Source organism: Cryptomeria japonica, chromosome 6, assembly GCF_030272615.1.
Source record: "Cryptomeria japonica chromosome 6, Sugi_1.0, whole genome shotgun sequence".
NCBI lineage: Eukaryota > Viridiplantae > Streptophyta > Pinopsida > Cupressales > Cupressaceae > Cryptomeria > Cryptomeria japonica.
Genome location: NC_081410.1, coordinates 253028470 through 253051082, shown reverse-complemented (window position 1 = coordinate 253051082; position 22613 = coordinate 253028470).

Genomic DNA, 22613 nt, shown 5'->3' with positions numbered 1-22613 from the left:
CAACTACTATTAAATATTTCAGAATTTTTGGAAGTAAATGTTATATCAAAATGGATGATTCAATTGGGAAGTTTGATCCTAGATGTGATGAAGGGATATTTCTTATTTATACAATTCAAAGAAAAGCATATAGATGTTATAACAAAAGATTGCAGAAAATTGTGGAGAGCGCTAATGTGAAAGTGGATGAGAAATACAGAAATCAATCTATATCATATGATAGGGAACCGGCAATGGAAATGATCATAACTGAACCAACAATGCCTCAACTAGTATAGGAAACTGAGACAGTTACACCAATACAATCAAAAAATTCAGCTGTGACTGATGATAAGAGCAGTGAACCTGAAGTTCAGAACACACCAAGGTATGTAAGGTTAAATCATTCTGAAGATCAAACCATTGGAGATAGGAACAAGGGAGTTATGACAAGAAGAAGATTGGCAAATGAAGAGGTATGTCTTTATTTTCAAGTTCAACCAACATCTGTTATTGAATATTGTAAAGATAAACATTGGTTAAAGGCTATGTAAGATGAATATAACAGATAGAGAAGAATGAGACTTGGACTTTAGTTCCCTGGCCTAAAAATAAGAATGTTATTGGAACTAAATGGGTTTTTAGGAATAAATTGAATGAGGATGGTGAAGTTGTAAGAAACAAGGCTAGATTAGTTTGTAAAGGATATTCGCAAATGGAAGGAATTGATTATGGTGAGACATTTACACCTATAGATAGAATTGAAGTTGCCAGACTATTTCTTGCCTATGCAGCTTATAAGAACTATAAATTCTATCAAATGGATGTTAAATGTGCATTTTTGAATGGTGAACTTAAGGAAGAAGTATACATTGAACAACCTCATGGATTTTCACTAACAGATGATAAAGATATGGTTTGTAGATTGAGGAAAGCTTTATATGGATTGAAACAAGCTCCTAGAGCTTGGTATGCAAGGTTGGATAAATATCTTTTGAAGCTTGGTTTTATTAAAGGCAGTGTTGATAGTAATTTATATTATAAGATCACTGATTATGATATTTTGATTATTGAAGTATTTGTTGATGATATCATTTTTTGAGGAGAAGATAAATTGTGCATGGAATTCTATAATAATATGAAGAATGAATTTGAAATGTCCATGATTAGTGAGATGAGATTTTTCTTAGGTTTGCATATTACTCAAACTGACAAAGGTATTTTTATCTGTCAAACTAACTATCTGAGGGAATTGTTGAAAAAGTTTGGTATGGATAATTCCAAACTGGTAAGTACTCATATGGTGACTAGTGAGAAATTATCTATCAAGGATACATCTACACTGGAAAATCTGACAAGGTATAATTCTATGATTGGTGGCTTGTTATATCTAACTTAGACTAGACCAGATATTATGAATGCAGTAAGTATTGTTTCAAGATATCAAAGTAATCCTAAAGAAAATCATGAATGTGCAGTAAAGAGGATATTTCAGTATTTGCAAGGAATAATAGAATATGGCTTGTGGTATTCTAGAGATGATGACATCACTTTATGTGCATATACAGATTCAAATTGGGTAGGAGACACTGATGATAGGAAGAGCACTTCTGGTGAAGCTTTCTTTCTTGGAAAGAAATTGGCTTCATGGATCAACAAAAAAGAGTCATGCATTTCTTTATCTACTGCAGAAGCTGAATATGTTGTAGCAACAACTAATTGCACTCAAGTCTTGTGGATGAAGCAAATGTTGAAGGATATCAAGGTAAATTGTAGTGAACCAGTAGTTATCTAATGTGATAACTCTACAACCATTGACATGTCTAAGAATCTGGTATTTCACTCTAAGACTAAGCACATATCAGTAAAATACAACTTTCTGAAGGACAAGGTAGAAGGAAAAGAAGTCAAATTGGTTTATGTGAACCCTAAAGAGCATATTGCAGATATATTCACTAAACCATTGTCTAAGGAATCATTTGAGTATTTAAGAGACAGGTTAGGGGTTTCTGCCCCTCTAGTAGAGACTTGATTGATGCAGTTTGTCATCAGTCTGGCATGCATTATCAAAGATATTATTCATTCTGACATTAATGAGTGGTGCTACTACTCAGGGGGAGTAGTCAGCTTTGAGATTCAGAGGCTTACATTCTTGCTTTGATATTTTTGTCATATTTCTGGCATTAATGTCAAAGGGGGAGAGATAGTGATGTGAAAAATAAATTCAGAGATATTATTCACAGGGGAAGAGTTATTGATATTCAGAGCTATATATAGGAGATTGTTGGTTTTCTTCCACAAGGGGAGACTTGTTTGGCATTTCTTGGTACTCAGATGTTTTTCACATCTAGTTTTTCTATCAATGCCAAAGGGGGAGATTGTTGGCATTATGGATGAATTGATTATGTGTTGCATTGATGTTTTGTCATTGATGTCAACACTAGTTGTTATGGTTTTGGTTATCGATAGAAAATCTAGTGTTACCCAAAGAAGGAACTATCTGTTGGACACTTTTGTCATGTTTGGATCAATGGAGTATACTTGATTTTATGTGTTACATGTTCCTGGAGTATGTTTTGGTTAGTTGGTATTGACTCGGTGATCGATGCTATCATACACTCTTGTAAACCCTTACCGGCATAGCTTTTAATGAGAATCTTGGACATGATGCATAAGTGGTGTTGGTGTGGCTTCTAGATGGTTTTAGGATGCTAAGTATGTTCTTTGATCATACCTCAACTAATTGAAGACATCGCTTCGGCGTGGTGGACCCAGATTAGGTCTGGTACCTATCTAGGTTATGGACTGTTATCATGTTAACATGTTCTCTACACATTACCGGGATGATTTATGGATTGGTTATTGTTGTTTTGGTCTCAAGCTGACATGGCATATCATTGTAATATGGATGTATGTAATGATCTTATTGTAATATATTTTAGGTGTCCGACCTAATTGGTTTAGGCCTTAGGGTTGGTATAAATTAATGTAAGATCTCATTGTAGATTATGGTATGGAATAGAAATGTAATATCATATGCAAAGGAGTTTTGGTCGATCATTGAGGATCGAATTGGGTTTAAAGAAGAGGTCAAAAGCCTCCAGTATTGAGCTTAACCGGGACTGTAATCAAGCATGGTAGATGTCATTTCTGGCAGTTCATTCTTTTGGATTGTTGTTCAGTTATCTCAAGGTGGTTATAACCTCTTTGTAGTCAGTGAGACTCTTTTGTAATGAGCAGTACACTCTAGGAAGTGTGCCTTATTACATGTGCAGACCTCTCATTATATCACATACTTTCTGAAGAAGTATCATCTAACTATGGATAGGCTTCCCACTATGGTTTTTCTCTTTCTAGGTGTTCCACGTACAAATCATGGTGTTATGTGGTATGGTTGCATTGTGTTAATTCTTTGCTGCTTTTTTAAGTTTTATTGCTTACCGGTATTTGTTTCTTCTATTCTGGTATTCAATGTTTATGTGCTCCGGTTAAAGGTTATTAAGTGGTTTGATTGACATAATTTGTTAACAACTGATTCACCCCCCCCCCCCCCCCCCCGCCTCTCAGTTGTTCACCGGTTATACTAACAATTTGTTAGGCAGCAGAGCCAAAGATTGCAGTAACAATGTAGGGACCCAACTAGTTGGGTTCAAACTTCCCTTCGTTGTCTCGAAACTGTTGATTTTTTAGGATTTTCTCTCAAAACAAGGTCACCAACCTGGAATTCTCTTTGTCAAACTTTCTTATTATAACCTCTAGACATTCTCTTTTGTTAGTCTCTCGGATGATCAAACACCACTTGTCAATGTTCATCCAGCAAATCGAGTTCTTGCAATCTAGATATTTTGTAGTCTTCATCAGTAACAAGATCTTGCAAAGAAACTATCAAAGATGGTATTTCCACCTCAATAGGAAAGACTGATTCAGACACATACACCAAAGAAAAAGGTGTAGCCCTAGTAGGTGTTCTGATACTTATTTTATAAGCCCATAGTGCAGGGTTGAGCTGCAAATACCAATCCTTTCCAGATTTGTTTACTATTTTGTGCAAGATAGTCAGTAGATTTTTGTTAGATGCTTCAGCTTGTCCATTGTCTTGAAGGTAGTATATGGATGACCAATGTTGTTTGATTTTCAATTTTTCATAGAGCTCATCTAGATCTTTGTTTTTTAACTACCCTCCATTCACAATTGAGGAAGGTATCCCATATCTACAAATGATATAGTTTAGGATGAACAAAGCTACTTGATTATCGGTTGCTTTGATTAGCGGAACCACTTCAACCCACTTAGTGAAGTACTCAATGGCAGTTATGATAAACTTATGTCCTTTAGATGATGCAAGATAGATTTGGTCAATGAGGTCAAATGCCCATCATTGAAAAGGCCAATGTATGATGAAAGGTATTAGATCCCTTGTTGGAGCATGTATGAGATTTCCATTTGGCTAATACTTCTCACAAGTTTTAGCAAATTTTATAGCATCTTTTTCCATATCTAGCCAGTAGTAGCCAGCCCTTAACAATTTCTGAGCTAAAGTAAGACCGTTTGAATGAGATCCACAAATACCTTCATGGACTTTGGATAATGCACATTGGGACTCTTCAGTCTCTAGACACCTAAGCAAAGTACTCTCTAGACCTCGCCTATACAAATCATTAGCGATGATGACATACCATGAAGCATTTCAAATATGTTTTCTTTTCTCATTACGGGTGAGATCAACAGGGATAATTTGGTCACACAAGTAAGATTAAATGTGGCTATAGCGAGATGAATTATGTCCAATAATAGAATAGACCATCTGGGACTCAGAAGAATCATAAGTAGGATAATGTAATTCTTCCACTAGGAATTCAAGCAGAACTCAAATTCTTGTAGCTGTGGTATAGATGCTAAGGTATCCATAGCATCTTCTTCTCTATTTGTTGATCTGGGAATCTGTTGAAATGATACAAAGGTAAAGTATTTCTTGAGATCATCAACCATTCTCTTATAAGGTATCAGTTTCTCATTCTGAGTTTGATATATATCATTGATTTGGTTGATAATCATCTAAGAGTCTCCATATATGTGTAACTCAACAACCTTCCATTCGATAGCCAACTTGATCCCATTTACCAAAGCTTCATATTCTGCAATATTGTTTGTGCAAGGAAAGAGAATCTTGTAAGCCTTTGAGATTGAATATCTTTGAGGACTGATAAAAAGTATTCCAGCACCAGAACCATGTTGAGTGAAAGACCCATCAAAGAACATTTTCTATGATCATTGAGTAAGGTGCATGATGGATTCATCCTAAAATTCTATGTTCAAAGGTTGATTATCTTCAAACAGAGCATCAGTAAGTTGATCTGCAATGACCTATCCTTTGATATCTTTATGGTCTACATATTCAATATCAAATTTTGTAAGAACCATGACCCATTTAGCCAATCTCCCTGTAAGTGTTGCTTTATTGAGAAGGTATTTTAGCAGATCAATCTTAGCCACCAGTTTGATAGAATGTGCTAGCATGTAGTGTCTTAATTTCTTTGATGCAAAGACTAACGTTAAACAAGATTTTTCTATGATAGTATAGTTCATCTCATAGGATACCAAGGTTCTGCTAATATAATATCTCTTTCTCTTTTGTTCTCATCCTGTTGTGCCAAAAGTGCCCCTAGTGATGTATATGTAGGTGATATGTAGAGAATAAATGGTTTTCCTTGAATTGGTGGCATCAATATAGGTGGGTTAGAAAGATATTCCTTAATTTGTTTTAAATGTTGTTCACAATCTTCATCCTAGTTGTATTTGACTCCTTTTCATAACGCCTTTGTGAATGGTTGAGCTTTATCTACTAGCTGAGAAATAAAGTGTCTTATTGATTGGAGGCACACTTGTAAACTTCTCATTTGACTGATATTATTTGGGGGTGACATTTCCATGATAGCCTTAACTTTTTATGGATCCACTTCAATTCCTTTCACTGAAACAATATATCCTAGGAGTTTACCAGATGTAACCCCAAATGCACATTTCTTATGATTTAATATGAGTTTGAATTTTTCCATCTTGTCTAATATTGGACATATTTCTAATAGATGTGTTTATCTTTTCATAGATTTAACTAGAGTATCATCAACATAATCCTCCATTTTTTTGTACATCATATCATGAAAAATTGTTGTTACAACACTTTGATAAGTAGCATTTGCATTCTTTAAACTGAAGGGCATTATATTTTAATAGAAGGTTTCATTGGCATTATGGATGAATTGATTATGTGTTGCATTGATGTTTTTTCATTGATGTCAACACTAGCTATTATGGTTGGTTACCGGTAGACAGGTTTTGGTTATCGGTAGAAGATGTAGTGTTACAGGTAGAAGAGACTATCTATTGGACACTTCCAGCATGTTTGGATCTATGGAATGTGATTGGTTACATGTGGTACATTCTTCTGGAGCATGTTTTGGTCAATTGGTATTGACTTGGTAATCAGATGCTATCATACACTCTTGTAAACCCTTACTAGCATTGGTTTAAGGCTCTACTAGCAGATCTCTCACTAAGGAATCTTGACAGGATGCATAATTGGTGTTGGTACAACTTCTACATGGCTTTCAGGATGCTAAAGATGTTCTTTGATCGTGCTTCAACTGCTTGAAGACATTGCTTTGGCGTAGTGGACTCAGAATAGGTTTGGTGCCTATCTAGGTTATGGATCGATATCATGCTAACATTTACTCTACACGTTATTGGGATGTTTCACAATGATTTATGGATTGGTTATTGTTGTTTTGGTCTTAAGACAACATGGCATATCATTGTAATATCTTTTAGGTGGCTGACCTAATTGGTTTAGGCATTAGGGTGAGTATAAAATGATGTAAGATCTGATTGTAGATTGTGGTATGGATATAGAATAAGTGTTCATGGTCTTGGAATGCAATATCATATGCGAAGGACATTTGGTTGATCATAGGTGATCGAATTGGGGTTAAGGAAGAGAACAAAGGCCTCTTGTATTGAGCTTAACCGAGAATGTAATCAGGCATGGTAGATGCTATCTTTGGCAGTTCACTCTATTGGATTGTTGTCCACTTATCTTGAGAAAGTTCTTGCCTCTTTGTAGTTAGTGAGACTCTTTTGTAATGAGCAGTACACTCTAGGCAGTGTGCCTTCCTGTATGTACAAGCCCCTCATCGTATCACATACTTTCTGTAGAAGTATCATCTGACTGTGGGTAGGCTTCCCACCATGTTTTTTCCCTTTCCGGGTTTTCCACATACAAATCATGGTGTTATATGGTATGGTTTCTTTGCATTGATTATTTGTTTAATTGTTAAGTTGCAATGTTTACCGATATTTGTTTCTTCTTTACCAGTACTTAATCTAGTTAAAGGTTATTAAGTGGATTAAATGTTATAATATGTTAACAACTAATTCACCCCCCCTCTCAGTTGTTCACTGGTTATCCTAACAATTGGTATCAGAGCTTTGGTCCACTTTTGCAGAAGCTTAACCGCTTGAGGTAGATCCTATGGTAGCTAACACTTGTAATCCATCGACAACTATTTTCAGAAGATAAATCCCTAAGCTTGATGAAACAAACTATGGGATATGGAACATTTGAATGGAGACTCATCTTAGATGTCTTGGCAAGGATATTTGGGAGATCACTAAGAAAGGATACATACATTATGATTGGATATCTGGCAATCCTGCTCCTACAGACTTGGATAAGAATATTGAAAATGATTACAGAGCTAGAGAAGCTCTCTTGTGTGCACTTACTGATAAGCAGATCATGGGATTAACTAATAAATCATCGGCTAAGGTTATGTGAGATAAATTGAAAAATTTGAATGAAGGTGATCCTACTGTCAAAATTGCTAAACTTGATGGTTACTATGTAAGATATGAAAACTTGAAGATGGAAGATAATGAAAGAATTGTTGTGTTTATGCAAAGAGTAAATGAGATTGTTATGTGAATTCAATGTTGTGGAGGATTTTTGAGTGAAGATGAAATAGTTTCCAAAGTCTTGAAAGCCCTTCCACCGGTTTACAAGATAAAGGCAATTGCAATTAATGAGTTGAGAACAATGGCTAACTCTTCAGTTAACAGAGACATTCTGATTGCGAAATTATCTGCTTTTGAGCTTGAGGAATTTGGATCTTCTGGAGCTCTAAAGTATGAACCTGCTTTTCATGCATTATCATCATCATCTACCAGCAAAAGTGACTGGAAAGTATTATATGCAAAGAATTGGAAGACATGAGGAAAGAAGATGAATAATTTGAGCAACTTGAAGCCTTATTTGCTAGAAGAGTACCTAAAGGTCCGACAAGAAGTAAGTATGATGAAAAAGCACCTTTTAAATGTTTTGCATGTAATAAGATTGGTCATTTTTCATCTAGATGTCCTGAAAGGTATGCAAGGTTGGATAAATATCTTTTGAAGCTTAGTTTTACTAAAGGAAGTGTTGATAGTAATTTATATTATAAGATCACTGATAATGATATTCTGATTATTGAAGTATTTGTTGATGATATCATTTTTGGAGAAGAAGATAAATTGTGCATGGAATTTGCTAACAATATGAAGAATGAATTTGAAATGTCCATGATTGGTGAGATGAGATTTTTCTTAGGTTTGTAGATTACTCAAACTGACAAAGGCATTTTTAACTGTCAAACTAAGTATCTAAAGGAATTGTTGATGAAGTTTCGTATGGATAATTACAAACTAGTAAGTACTCCCATGGTGACAAGTGAAAAATCTATCAAGGATACTTCTACACTAGTAAATCCAACAAGGTATAAGTCTATGATTGGTGGTCTATTATATTTGACTCAAACTAGACCGAATATCATGAATGCAGTAAGTATTGTTCCAAGATATCAAAGTAATCCTAAATAAAATCATGAATATGCAATAAAGAGGATACTTTGGTATTTGCAAGGAACAACAGAATATGGTTTATGGTATTCTAAAAAGGATGATTTCACTTTATGTGCATATACTGACTCAGACTGGGTGGGAGATACTGATGATAGGAAGAGCACTTCTGGTTGAGCTTTATTTCTTGGAAAGAAACTAGTTTCATGGATCAGCAAAAAATAGTCATGCATTTCTTTATCTACTACAAAAGATGAGCATGTTGCAGCAACAACTAATTGTAGTCAAGTCTTGTGGATGAAGCAAATGTTGAAGGATATCAGAGTAAATAGTAGTGAACTAGTAGTTATCTACTCTGATAACTCTGTAGCTATTGACATGTCTAAAAATCCAGTATTTCACTCTAAGACTAAGCATATATCAATAAAGTATAACTTTCTGAAGGACAAGGTAGAAGAAAAGGAAGTCAAATTGGTTTATGTGAACACTAAAGAATAGATTGTAGATATATTCACTAAACCATTGTCTAAAGAATCATTTGAGTATTTGAGAGATAGGTTAGGGGTTTCTGCCCCTCCGGTAGAGACTTGATTGATGTAGTTTGTCATTAGTCAAACATGCATTATCAGAGATATTATTCATTCTGACACTGATGAATGGTGCTACTACTCACAGGGAGTAGTCAGCTTTGAGATTCAAAGGCTTACATTCTTGCTTTGATATTTTTGTCAGATTTATGGCATTGATGTCAAAGGAGGAGAGATAGTGATGTGAAAATAGATTTAGAGATATTATGCACAGGGGAAGATTTATTGATATTCAGAGCTATATATAGGAGATTGTTGGTTGTCTTCCACAGGGGGAGACTTGTTTGTCATTTCTTGGTACTTAGATGTTTTTCACATCTAGCGTTGCCATCAATACCAAAGGCAGAGATTGTTGGCATTATGGATGAATTGATTATGTGTTGCATTGATGTTTTGTCATTGTTGTCAACACTAGCTATTATGGTTGGTTACCAATAGACAGGTTTTGGTTACCGGTAGAAGATCTAGTGTTACCAGCAAAAGAGACTATCTATTGGACACTTCAGGCATGTTTAGATCTATGGAATATGATTGGTTACATGTGGTCCATGCTTCTGGAGCATTTTTGGTTAGTTGGTATTGACTTGGTAATCGGATGCTATCATACACTCTTGTAAACCCTTACCGGCATTGGTTTAAGGCTCTATTGGCAGAGCTCTCATTGAGGAATCTTGATAGGATGCATAATTGGTGTTGGTCCATCTTCTACATGGCTTTCAGGATGTTGAAGATGTTCTTTGATTGTGCTTCAACTGCTTGAAGACATTGTTTTTATGTGGTGGACCCAGAATAGGTGTGGTGCCTATCTAGGTTATGGACCATTATCATGCTAACGTGTACTCTACACATTACCGGGATGTTTCAGGATGATTTATGGATTGGTTATTGTTGTTTTGGTCTTAAGCTGAAATGACATATCATTGTAATATGGATTTATATAATGATCTTATTGTAATATCTATTAGGTGTCCGACCTAATTGGTTTAGGCCTTAGGGTTGGTATAAAATGATGTAAGATCTGATTGTAGATTGTGGTATGGATATAGAATAAGTGTTCATGGTCTTGGAATACAATATCATATGTGAAGGATATTTGGTCAATCATAGGTGATTGAATTGGGATTAAGGAAGAGGTCTAAGGCCTCTGGTATTGAGCTTAACTGGGACTGTAATCGGGCATGGTAGATGCTATCTCTGACAGTTCACTCTATTGAATTGTTGTCCACTTATCTTGAGATGGTTGTTGCCTCTCTATAGTCAATGAGACTCTTATGTAATGAACCAGTATGCTCTAGGCAGTGTGCCTTCCTACATGTGCAGGACCCTCATTGTATCACATACTTTCTGCAGAAGTATCATTTGACTGTGGGTAGGCTTCCCACTGTGGTTTTTCCATTTCTGGATTTTCCACATACAAATCATGGTGTTATGTGGTATGGTTTCTTTACATTGATTATCTGTTTAATTGTTAAGTTGCATTGTTTACCGGTATCTATTTCTGCTTTACCAGTACTTAATCTGGTTAAAGGTTATTAAGTGGATTAAATGTTATAATTTGTTAACAACTAATTCACCCTCCCCTCTCAGTTGTTCACCAGTTTATCCTAACAGGTTCCACATGCATAGTTGAATGTTGTTTTCTCTTGATCCTCAAGTGCAATTTTGATCTGATTGTACCCATAGAAACCATCCATTAAAGAGTACATTTCATAGCCAGCAATCATGTCCAAGATCATGTCTATGTTAAGTAATGGAAAATCATCTTTTGGATAGGCTTTATTTAATGTCTAAAATTAGTGCAAACATGTATTGATTTGTCAGGTTTAGAAACATGTACAATATTAGATATCCATTTGGCATAATCAATTGCTCTGATGAATCTAGCTTTTAGTAATTTTTGTAGCTCAACCTTAACAAGTAATGCAACATGAGAATGCATTTTTTCAGAGTTTTCTCTTAACTAGTTTAACTTCAGGAGTGATAGAAAGATGATGCATTATGAGGTCAAGATCCAGACCTGGCATATCAGCATATGTCCATGCAAAATTGATCTTATTTTCCATGAAGAAATCAGGAAATTCTTTTAGTTCTTCGGCTGACAAGGATTGAGCTACATGAATGGTGCGTTGAGCTTCTTTTGTTCCAATGTTTACTGGCTATGTAGGTTCAATTAGCACTAATGATCACTCTTGAAAGTGATCAGGCAAAATATCAAGTATCTCACCTTTAGGCATCTCAAAGAGGTTTTCACCATTCGGTACATCCTTTATTTTTACTATTTTTTATTCTGACACCGCCATAGTGTGGTTTTTGCCATTAGAACTCTTATTTTTCTTTTTGTGACTAAGATACTTGACATTTGTTGCTGTCATGTTCTCACTTTGTTCAAGGGAATTCATGGTATTGTCATCACAACCTCAGAATGACAAGTTGAGTTCTAGAGGACTACCTTACGTAAGTGTCTCAAGACTAAGAAGAGTTGCAACACAATTATCAAAGTGTACGTTAATATTTAGGGGACCTAACCCAACAAACTTACCACTAGCATCATTTTCTACTTCGAACTAGACTACATATCATGGTTTGACAATAATAGGTTTAGCAGATCGAGTTTCGACATTCATGACAAAGTAGTTATAGTTTGGTGTCAAGTAGGTCAAGTCTTAAATAGAGCTTATGTCAGAGTGATCAGAGTTAGAAGATGAAGCCTCTAACTCTTCTTCAAGTGGTTTAATGAAAGTATGTATGGTATCAATATCTACATCTTTGATGTTGCAAGTTCATTCATGATTTGGTTCAATGATCACTTGTATTTTAAATAATTGTTGACATAACCTTGATGACTTTGTTAGTCTCTATCATCTTTTCCATTCAGCTTCCTCAGGACTAATGAGTGGCCCTACTTCTGTAGCCTCCAATTCCTCTTTTGTATTTCCATACCTGATTAGATCTATCTCATTAGAGGGAGATATAGTAGGTGAAGAATTTTCTTGTGCTCTTTCTTCTTTTAGCTATTGTTCATAGTCTTCTTGTCTTTTTAGTCTGATTTCCTCTATTTCCTTTTGTAGTTTTAAGCACGCTATCTCTTGTGCTTCATCTATGATATCACTATATTCTTCAGGAGTTTCTACAATAGATGCATCTAACATATTCTTTGGACCCAATTCATACTCGTTTGAGTCAGTTTTTGAATCATGTACTTGCATTCTACCAATGTATGTGATTGGAATGTTTAGTGGTACAAACAACTCTTTAATTCCTTCCATTTCTTCTCTCATGTCTTATGGGACGTCTGCTACTTGTAGTGTTATTGTTTATACAATTGGAACTTGATTACAAGCTAATTCTTCTCTCTTGATTGTCAGTTCTTCTTGTTCTTTTTCATACACTTCCTAAGTTTGTTGGGTATTTATTTCCTGTGATGTTGAGGGTGGTATCTTTTTCCTCCACTTAGACTAATGATGAGAAGTATATTTATGATCTGATGACTCCTCTAAATGGTATCCAAGTCCAACTTTGTCATTTGTAGACTCAATTTGCATCTTAATAGGTTCAACAATACCTTCTTGACATTTGCCTAGAGGATCAATACCTAAATATCCCATGCGGTGAATCATCTTATAGCCTAGACCATATTGTGTAGGGGAAATTTCACAGTGTTGTACTTATTTGTTTTCACTATCTTCTTTGAGAAGTCATTTGAGAATAGCCTCCTCTTCTATTTCATCTACAAGGGAAGTAGAGGATTGTACAAAATACCATCATAAATGACATTTGGAGTTGAAGTTTGTGGCTTCATATCCTCTTATGGTTTTCCAGACTATCTTGGTGATGGAGGAAGAGACATTAGTGAAAGTACAAGTTCTATTTTGTATCCATCCATGCCACTATCTATGATTTTCAATTTCTTTTCTAAATCTTTCATCAAAGTTTCTGCACTCTCAGCTAGAGAGGTTGCTCTGTTATGAGGAAAAAAGGTACCAGTACACTATTTTAATGCATTATAGGTGTAACTTGTATCAACAAGAATACTGACTTCAACTCCATTATAAGGAAATTTCAAGCACTGATGATGGGTAGATGGTACTGCTTGCTTTTCGTGAATCCATGGCCTGCCTAGCAAGATGTTGTATGAAAGAGGAAGATCAAGCACCTGAAAAATAATGTCTCTTTCCACAGGTCCTACCCTGATCAGTAATAGTGCCAGACCTTTAGAGGTTCTTTCTTCTTCATCATAAGCTTTGATTGTTATTTTCTTTGTTGGATCAATGACATGTTTAGAAAATCCCAACTGTGTCAGTAGATTGTAGGTACAAATATTCAACCCAATGCCTCCATCTATCAAAACATGTTTGACTTAGTGTTTATGGATCATAGCTTCGATGTGCAATGGCTAGTTATGTGGGTGATTCAGTGAATTGTCATCTTCTTTAGAGAAGGTGAGGTAATGAAGCAAAGTCAGGTAACCCACCATAGATTGAAACCAATCTACATTTTAATCTTTGGGGACATTAGTAGTGAGCAAATCTTTTTCCAGGATCTCTCTATGAGAAGAAGAGATCTTAAGCAGTTCAAAAATGGAGATTTGAGTGGTAATTCATTTCAATTGTTCGACTATGCTATAACTAGGAAATGATAATGAAGCCAGTTGCTTAGATTTAGCTATGATCGTATCTGGTTGTCTGTTTGAAGAATTCAGTAGGTTTGTTGTTTCTTGATCAGGAGTTGAGGATCTAGCTCCTTTGAGAGTAACCTTCTTTTGAGCATGAGTCACAACATTTGTAGTTTGCATTTTATTTTGTTTATCTTTGACTATTATCATGTTACAATACTCAGATTGGGAAGATTCAATCATGTTGATCACATTGTCATTGTTAGCGTAGGTGTAATTGACTTTGGAACCTCTCTTGGATTTTAAGGAATCACCTTATTCATAAGCAGGCAAGAGATCTTTAAAGGCTTTGTGATCAGTGTTAGTCATATGATTTCCAGCAACAATTTTTTCAGCATCGATGAGGTCTTGAATCTCATGTTTGAGTTTCATGCAGTTGCTTGTTGTATGACCATTTTTTCAATGATATTCACAATACTCATTTTCCCTCCACCATTTGGGTTTAACTTCTAGATCATATGATCTAGAGTTGTTTGTTAATGTTACCAGATCATTTGCTAATAAAGTTTTAAAAGCTGATTCATATGATTCTTCCAAAGGAGTGAAATCATGTTTAGGCTTTGAAAGCCAAGGTTTCTCTTTAAACCACTCTTTTGATTTCTTTGGAGGATTTTCTACCGCAGTTTCAGCTGCTTTGAGTGCTTGTGTGTCATTAGCCAGATTAAATATTGTGGGTTTTGAATTTTTTTTAACTTTGTCTACCACTCCATCATTAACAACATTTCTGTTGTTATCTTTGTTGTATTTCCAGTATTTGTTCTTTTCTTTGGATCTAGAGCCTTGTTGTGTTTCTTCCAAAGTGATACATCTCCTTTATTTATAAGCACATCTTCCATTCTGAGGGCACTATCTACCATTTTTTTAAATGAAGGGTATAGTTTCATTTGGATATTGTATTTCAATTCAAGGATCAGGTTATAGACAAAAATGTCCATCTTCTTAGAATCTGGAATAGGTTCTGAATATCTAGAGAACATCTTTCTCCAACGTTGAAGAAAAGTGAGAAAAGTTTCTCTTATTTTCTATTTGGTATTGCAAAGCTAGATCATAGTGACTGGATGATGAATGTTACAGGAGTATTATTGGAGAAACAATTCGATTAATTCCTCAAAAGTTTTAATTGCCATAGGTAGGCTTGAAAACCATTCTATAACTTGTCCTCCTAAACTCCTCGGGGAAAGGTGCATAAGATATGTTTGTTCGTGCATGAACTCCATACATAAAGCACAAAATTCTCAAAAATGGTCTTGATGATCTGCATTACTGTCATATTTGTCAAACTTAGGAATTTCCACTCTTGAAGGAAATGGAGGAATGTAAAGGTTTTTTGCAAATGGGAACGATCAGATCATGTTTAAAGAATACTGCTTTGATGATTTATCCTTGTTTCTCATTTCTATGATTTTAGTTTGTAATGCTTTTAATTGTTTGTTTACCAGAACTAAGGGTGTCTCTTCCTCTTTAGTGATAAGGGTTTCAACATTATAATAAATAGGAAGTTTAGCGCCTTGTTTTGCTAGCTCTAGAAAATAATCCCCTTTTTCTCTAGCCATGATAATCTTCATCATTTATCAAAAATCTTTATCCTTTTGATAGCTATTTATAACAACTTCTATAGGTTCAGAGGCTTGAAAATCACTAGATGAGGAATCATTGTCATTAGCATGGGTGTTGATATTATCATAAGTATTGTGTTTAGTGGCTTGTCTTTCTTGCCTTTCTCTAGACATGATGGGAGATAAGGGTTGATAAAAAATTTGTAAATTTCACGATGATGGTTTATTAGAGATGAGGTCTTCGATGAAGAATGGATTATCTTGTAATGAAAAGGATGATCCTTTACCTTTGGTATCTTTCTTGTGAGAACTTCTGGTTTGTAGGCATTTATAACTAATGTGACTGAGAACTAGATGTGATGCAGAAGTCAAGATCAAATTTAAGCTAGTTGTTTGTTTGACGCAGTGATTAAGAGATGTAACTAAGATTCAGTTTGGTTTCAAGAAAGATCTATCTTGTATAAGATGTGATCTAAGTAACTTAGTTTTGATTTGAGTAATTAATTGAACTAGTTGAAAGATGATCAACAAAATCATGCAACACAATGGCAAGGGTACACTATCAAGATTGTTTATGCTCAGGATTATGATGACCAGATTTATGCTCATTGTAGACTTATTAGGAAAAGTGTGTAGACAGACAAGTTTCTGGACTAACAACATCAGGAATCCGTACGACAGAGTTTTATGACCCAGACGACAATATGATAGTTCTCAAACAATATAGACAATTTCTCGTTCGAGTTTCTACCTAAACTCGCATGATAGATTAGTGCTCTATAGATGACAATATGATGAGTATGATGATTATTGGTATGAAAATATACTAAATCCTAGACAACAATCTTTTAGTAACAGAACGATAATTTTGTATACCCGAACGATAATTATGATAGGGCCAGACGATAAACTAACATGACCAATTAAGACTCGTACGACAATAGGTATATAGCCAGACAATAATTCAGTAGACTCATATGACAAAGGACTAGATAGAGATAAGATTTTGACATAGAAAAAGTTTTGACGACTAATAGAGACCATATTTTGACTAGGACTGAGTTTTGATGACTGACATAGACTAGTTTTTGACATGGACACAGTTTTGATGACTGAGTTGTTTATTGTTTTCTCTAGTTTCAATATTTTAGTTTTAGTTTCAGGGATGAAAACACAGAAAACATGCAAGATGTATAATGACTTTCAAGCATAGCATGCTAACCCTATGGAAGTTGACTTAGAGAAGAAAACCTTTTCTTGCAGAATCAGGTACACACCCAATAGCTAAACAAAATATGGTCGTTGAGTCTCACACAATGGAATCTCAATGTCATATTAGCCAACTCCAAATGCTAATGGAGGCATGAAATGGCAAGTATCTTGCGAGCGTTACTATCTCTCTTACACAAAGATTATCCCCCTTTCAGAGGTGAATCGAGTAGCCTCTATCTTATAGTTCTTAGTCAGGAATTTTATTCAAAATTACACCTTGAAGTCACACAAGCATGATTAACGCCTATATCCTGATAAGGTACCAAAACAAGTTGTAGTCATGTAAACGTGATTGAGACCGCGAGGCCCTAAAAAATGTTCAATATGAAATATCTCAAAGAGAAAACTCAAATAATCCTATCCTCTAAGACTTTAATCATCAAAGGCCTATTTATTATAGTGAGTTGGAATGTAGTGTCCACCCTGTTGGTCTCAATTTTTGATTGCTTTGTTTTCTCGATAAGAATTTCTAGCCTTTGTTGCATATGGAGAGAACAATAAGGAAAAAAGAAATATAAGACAACAATTAACAAGTTTTATACAAAAACCTTCTACACTTCAAGCTTCCACTTAGCTTAGGCGGGTATACCTTTGTGATCTCTCTTTCACAGATGCAATTGAAAACTTACAGAAGACCAATGCCAACTTTTGCAAACCCTATCACTTTAAACATAATTGAACATAAAAGAAAGACTCGTATTCATTTTTTATTGATCATCAAGAAGGTCATAAACTTCAACAAGCTATACTAGTGCCTTATTCGGGCTTTAGAGTCATTTAGAATTGGAGAATAACTGACAGAAGAAACTTACATACATGCCATTACATTTGTTTAACTAAATCTATATATGCCTGACATGTATAAACTCTCACCATATGCTAAACCTAGCCATCAAATTCAAGTAGAATCACTGATTACCAACGAAAAGGATTTAAGTATATTTAATTTCCCTCCTTAAGGGAACAACCTAAAAAAATTCTCGTAAATTGGTTTGAAAACCATTCAATTAAACAATCCTAGATCATTTAATCAAAATGGTATCCAATCACGCAGACATGAAGACAACAGGAATCAAGACTCAAAATGTTCTGGTCTATATATTAATATTCTCCATCAAATTCTACATAACTCAGAATGATTTTCCAAAAAGCCAGAAAAACCTAAATACATTTTGCCAGAGCTTTCTTACAGAATTCTTGTGATGATTTTCTAAATAGTCCTGGTATCCATTTATAGAGATATGGATGCAACAAGCTTCGGACTTCCCTAGAAATATTTTGTTCTAACCATAATTCCCCCTCAAAAGGGGTTACATTGTTTACTAAAGAAAATAGGAGAAAAAAAAATTAGTTAACTAGATGGAGAAAGGCCAAATGACTTCTCAATATTCACAGGTCAAGCGCCAGGTGTCCTCAATTCTTCAAAAATCCAATTAGCCCAAAATAATCTATTACAAGAGCTAACTGCTTCCAATTTCCCGAGGGTTGTCACATGCTACAATGTTGGTTAACTCTTCTCAAACCTCTGATTCTTGCATCACTTATTTATCTTCCCATTATTTGAATATGTCATCACTAGGCCAGGAAAAGTTAACAATTTTCTTCTTCAACTTATTTAATATTTTCCATGTATTCCTTAACCGCTTAACTTCCGCTTCCAAAAACCCAAAATGTGACTTTATTTTTTCAATCTCCTCAATAGTTTGAATGAACAAAGGGGTGTTATTTGAATTTATGATTCGTTTATTCATTGTGACAATTTATGGCCTAACTCACCAAGCCATTCCTCTTTGTCTTTCAATTTGTCATTATTAACAAAACCTCCAGGGAACAGTTCAAGCTTTTGACCTGCATATTCTTTTCTATATAAGTTTACCTTTCTTTCTATATGAACCCTTCCTTCTACTAACCTGGACATATTTTTTACCAACTCATGTTTGGCTTTAATAGTGGCATCAACATTTTCCTCCTCTTGGGATAAGTATATGAGCTCTAAATCAGCTTCCCTAGCAATCCATTTATCCAAAATTGGCTCCAAAATAGTCTCATCATCTCTCAATGAATTCAAAAGGTTCACAATTATATTCATATTTATGTACACAATTGAAGCCCCAACTATATCAACAAATTTAAAAATTGTTCCCCTAATCTTCTCCTCATATTTACTCACAAAAATGGCCTGAGCTTGCTTCAATCTTTCCATCTCATCTTGGATACTTTCAGCAGATTGAAAACTAGCAATCTCGGGAGAAGGAGAAAATTCAATAATTGGGCTAGTAGGAGGAGGTCTTGCCAAAGAAGAGGCAATCATCAAATTAGAGGATTCACCTTTTTATTGTTGTCTTGCCATCTGGCTCTTCAGCTTGGAAATTATGTTTTCCTTATGAGCTATCTCAAGTTTAGCTTCATTATAGGCTTTTAGGACTACTTCTAACTTCACCTAGAAATCAACTTTCTCCTTGGCTTCTTTCTCAGCCACTGCCATACTGAATTTTGCAGATTCTAAAGTTATACAGGTAGCCTCTATCACCCTTGTGTCCTTCACTCTCTTGACAATCATGCCTCCTGAATAACTGGATTTTGAGGAGTCGTTCCTCTTTTTGCTTTCTTCTCTTCTTAATGACCACATAACTAAGGCCGCATGGTCATTGCTGTAAGTTACTCCTTCCAGAGGCTTAGTCTCTTTTCTAACTGCATCAAGAATCAATGCATCAACTATATCCCACTCAGGGAGAATCAAAACTCCAGCTTCTGCAATCATTTTCCTTCCCTGGTCAGGGGTAATTGCCTCAAATTCTACTAACATCTACTACTTTAATTTTGCCTCAACAATAGATGTATCCTTTTGGGGATGTTCAAACTTCCCCTTCTCACATCTCTCCTTGAATTGATCTATATTCTTTCTCCAAACAAACTGTAAAAATGCTCTTGTTTTAACAAAATTGTTGTCTGCCAAAAATTCCTCACTGGCCTACTTAGTGACAGGGTCCAGTTCCTTACCTTTAAACTCTTCAATAGTCAAGTCCATTTTGGCACTTGCTAGATCTTCTGGCATTCCTTCTTGTAGCTCTCCATATGTGTAGGCAATTTCTCCAAGACTCCCTAATTGCAACAACTACTCAAATATTGCATGCTCATCTCCTATGTGTATTAGGGATTGGGAAGGAGAATATAAGGGCTCATTTGTCTGCACTTCTTTCCATACCCTCTGCCTTTTTGGAGAGTCTTGGATTTTAGTAACATCTTCTAGTGGCCTTTTCCTTTCGAAGTGGAGGGCTCATCCCTTTTGGGCATTACTATATTATACCCTGATTTTTTGTACATCACATATTCACCAGGGGGAACCACCTTGGCATAAGCAGGCTTAGCTAAAACAAGTTTATCTTTCTCAAGATCAGCTCCTATTACAACCTCCCTTTTCTCTTTTAAATTCTTCTTTAGATCCTCAAAATAGACCACCAAAAACTTAATCTTTTCTTCAAAAGGATTAAAACTAGCCACAGGATCATAGTTTCTATCAAAATGTTGAATGAAATCTAGAGTTTTACTGAATACTATCCATTTCTCTTTCCTTAATTCTTGTTCATCCAGATTAAATTCATTCCTTATTAGGTCTTTAGGGAAATGAAATTGATGAGCCTTTCCCCCACATCTAACTTTCTTCCTAAACATACCGTTGAAGAAATCCTCTGGATCAACAAACCTAGCAACTGCAATGGGTAACCTATATGGCTGAAGAAATTTGTCAAAATGTACCCATCCACTCTTGGTGATTACAAACTAATGTGCCACTGTGACTGTTGGTAAAATGGTCCCCCTTCCTTTGTTTGTCAACTCTGCTTCCTATAGGTCTCCAATTTGCCTCAAGATCTCAGCTATGCCTACCTTCAAAGGGACCTGGTAGGGGAGCAAATATGGAGTTCCCCTAAAACCATACACTCTGAAAATAGTAGAAACAGGGTACAAAATGATATCCCCCCAGTTATGCACAATTTTAATACCTTCAGCAAACTCTTTGGGTCTAATGAAGAGAGCCTTAGGAATCCTAGGGTTTTCTTGACATAAAAGGATTCTGAGCCTAGATGCAATGTATCTATCAAATTTCAAATAACTTTCATCCTCTCTGTCCCAAGACAAAATGGTGCTCCATAACTGAATAGGCACTCCCTCTCTTTCCTTTAACAAGTCCATCTCAGTTGCAAAATATTCAGCATATTTAAATAAGAACATGTGCATAAGCAGGGAATACCATCCAAAAGGTCTATCTACTTTAGCATTTTTTATTCCAATTAGGCCTTCATGAATGGCATCAATAAGGTAGGGTGCAAAATCAAAGGTCACTGCCAAGGATGGAATCAAAATCTATGCCATCATAAGCATGTAGTGGGTTGGCATGGTGCTTTCTACATCTTCCCCAAGAATCTGACATAAAGACCAGTATATTCCCTTAGCCCTCAAAGTAAATAAATTCAAAGGGAGAGGCTCCATTGTGCTTGGGCCTACTAATGTCAATCCTCCTATTTTTCCAAAGAATTCTTTCAATGGCCCACTCTTAAGATGATCCTTCTGTGCATCATAGACCTTCTTAAGCATGTCAAAATCAATAGGCTCCAAATAGTTTGAGGCCTCACTTAGCCGAAAGACTTTCCTGAATTCATCATCATTGATTTCAATTAAAACTCCCCCATTTATATTTCTCATAGTTTCAGTGATGGGGTCATAGTTTTTGGCAATCTGAGTCAGCAGGTCAACATCCATGAATACACTGGGCACCACAAGTTTTCCAACATCCAACTCCCATATACTGTTAATTGGGGCAAGTGAATTTCACTGACTAAATCCTACTCTACATAGTCCTAAACTTGCCATGTCTATTTGAGCATCCCTCAACCAACAACCTTTATCATATAGCCCATCACCAATTTTCAGATGGGGAGCTTTAGGCACAAGTTCTTTTATTTTGGCTACACTATTGGTGGATTGAGCCAATTGCTCCAAGAAATCATCACAGATAGCTCATTCTTGGTAATCCACCTTTCCTCTGGGTTCATTTCATGGTGCCATTTTAAAAACCATCCCTACCACAATCACTATTTCTGATAATTCCTTATAAATTTTGAGCACCACAAGAGAAAGAGATACAGAGCAGATTCACAGAAAAACTTACTTGTAGCTTGAGAGAATTCAGATAGCTCCACAAAATTTCTTCGAACGCCCTATGTTGAATTTTGAACACTATCTTATCAATGAGCCTTAACAATAACTGAGCATTGATTACCAATTCATAAAGTTGCACACTTCTGCAGTTAAACCTTTTGATATTTCAAAAATTTAGCTTCAACAGCCCAGAAGGGCACCCTCTGAACATTTCTCTTTTGGTCGCCAACCCGCAATGGTTAAAGTTCGAATGTATTTCCACTATGGTATAGCAACTGCCATCAAATCCTACAAAACTAACACACTCATTAACAACAACAACTTCCTCAGTGGGCCCATTGGCTAGTCACTTATCCGCCCTTTGTCACTATGTCCCTACGATTATCACTCGACCAACTTTTCTTTGCGGTATAGCGACCATCATCGATCTTTTCTTATCTTATCAGATCTTTAGCATGCCTTGGCCACTCTTTTCTCATGGGCCCCACAGTTTGTCACCAT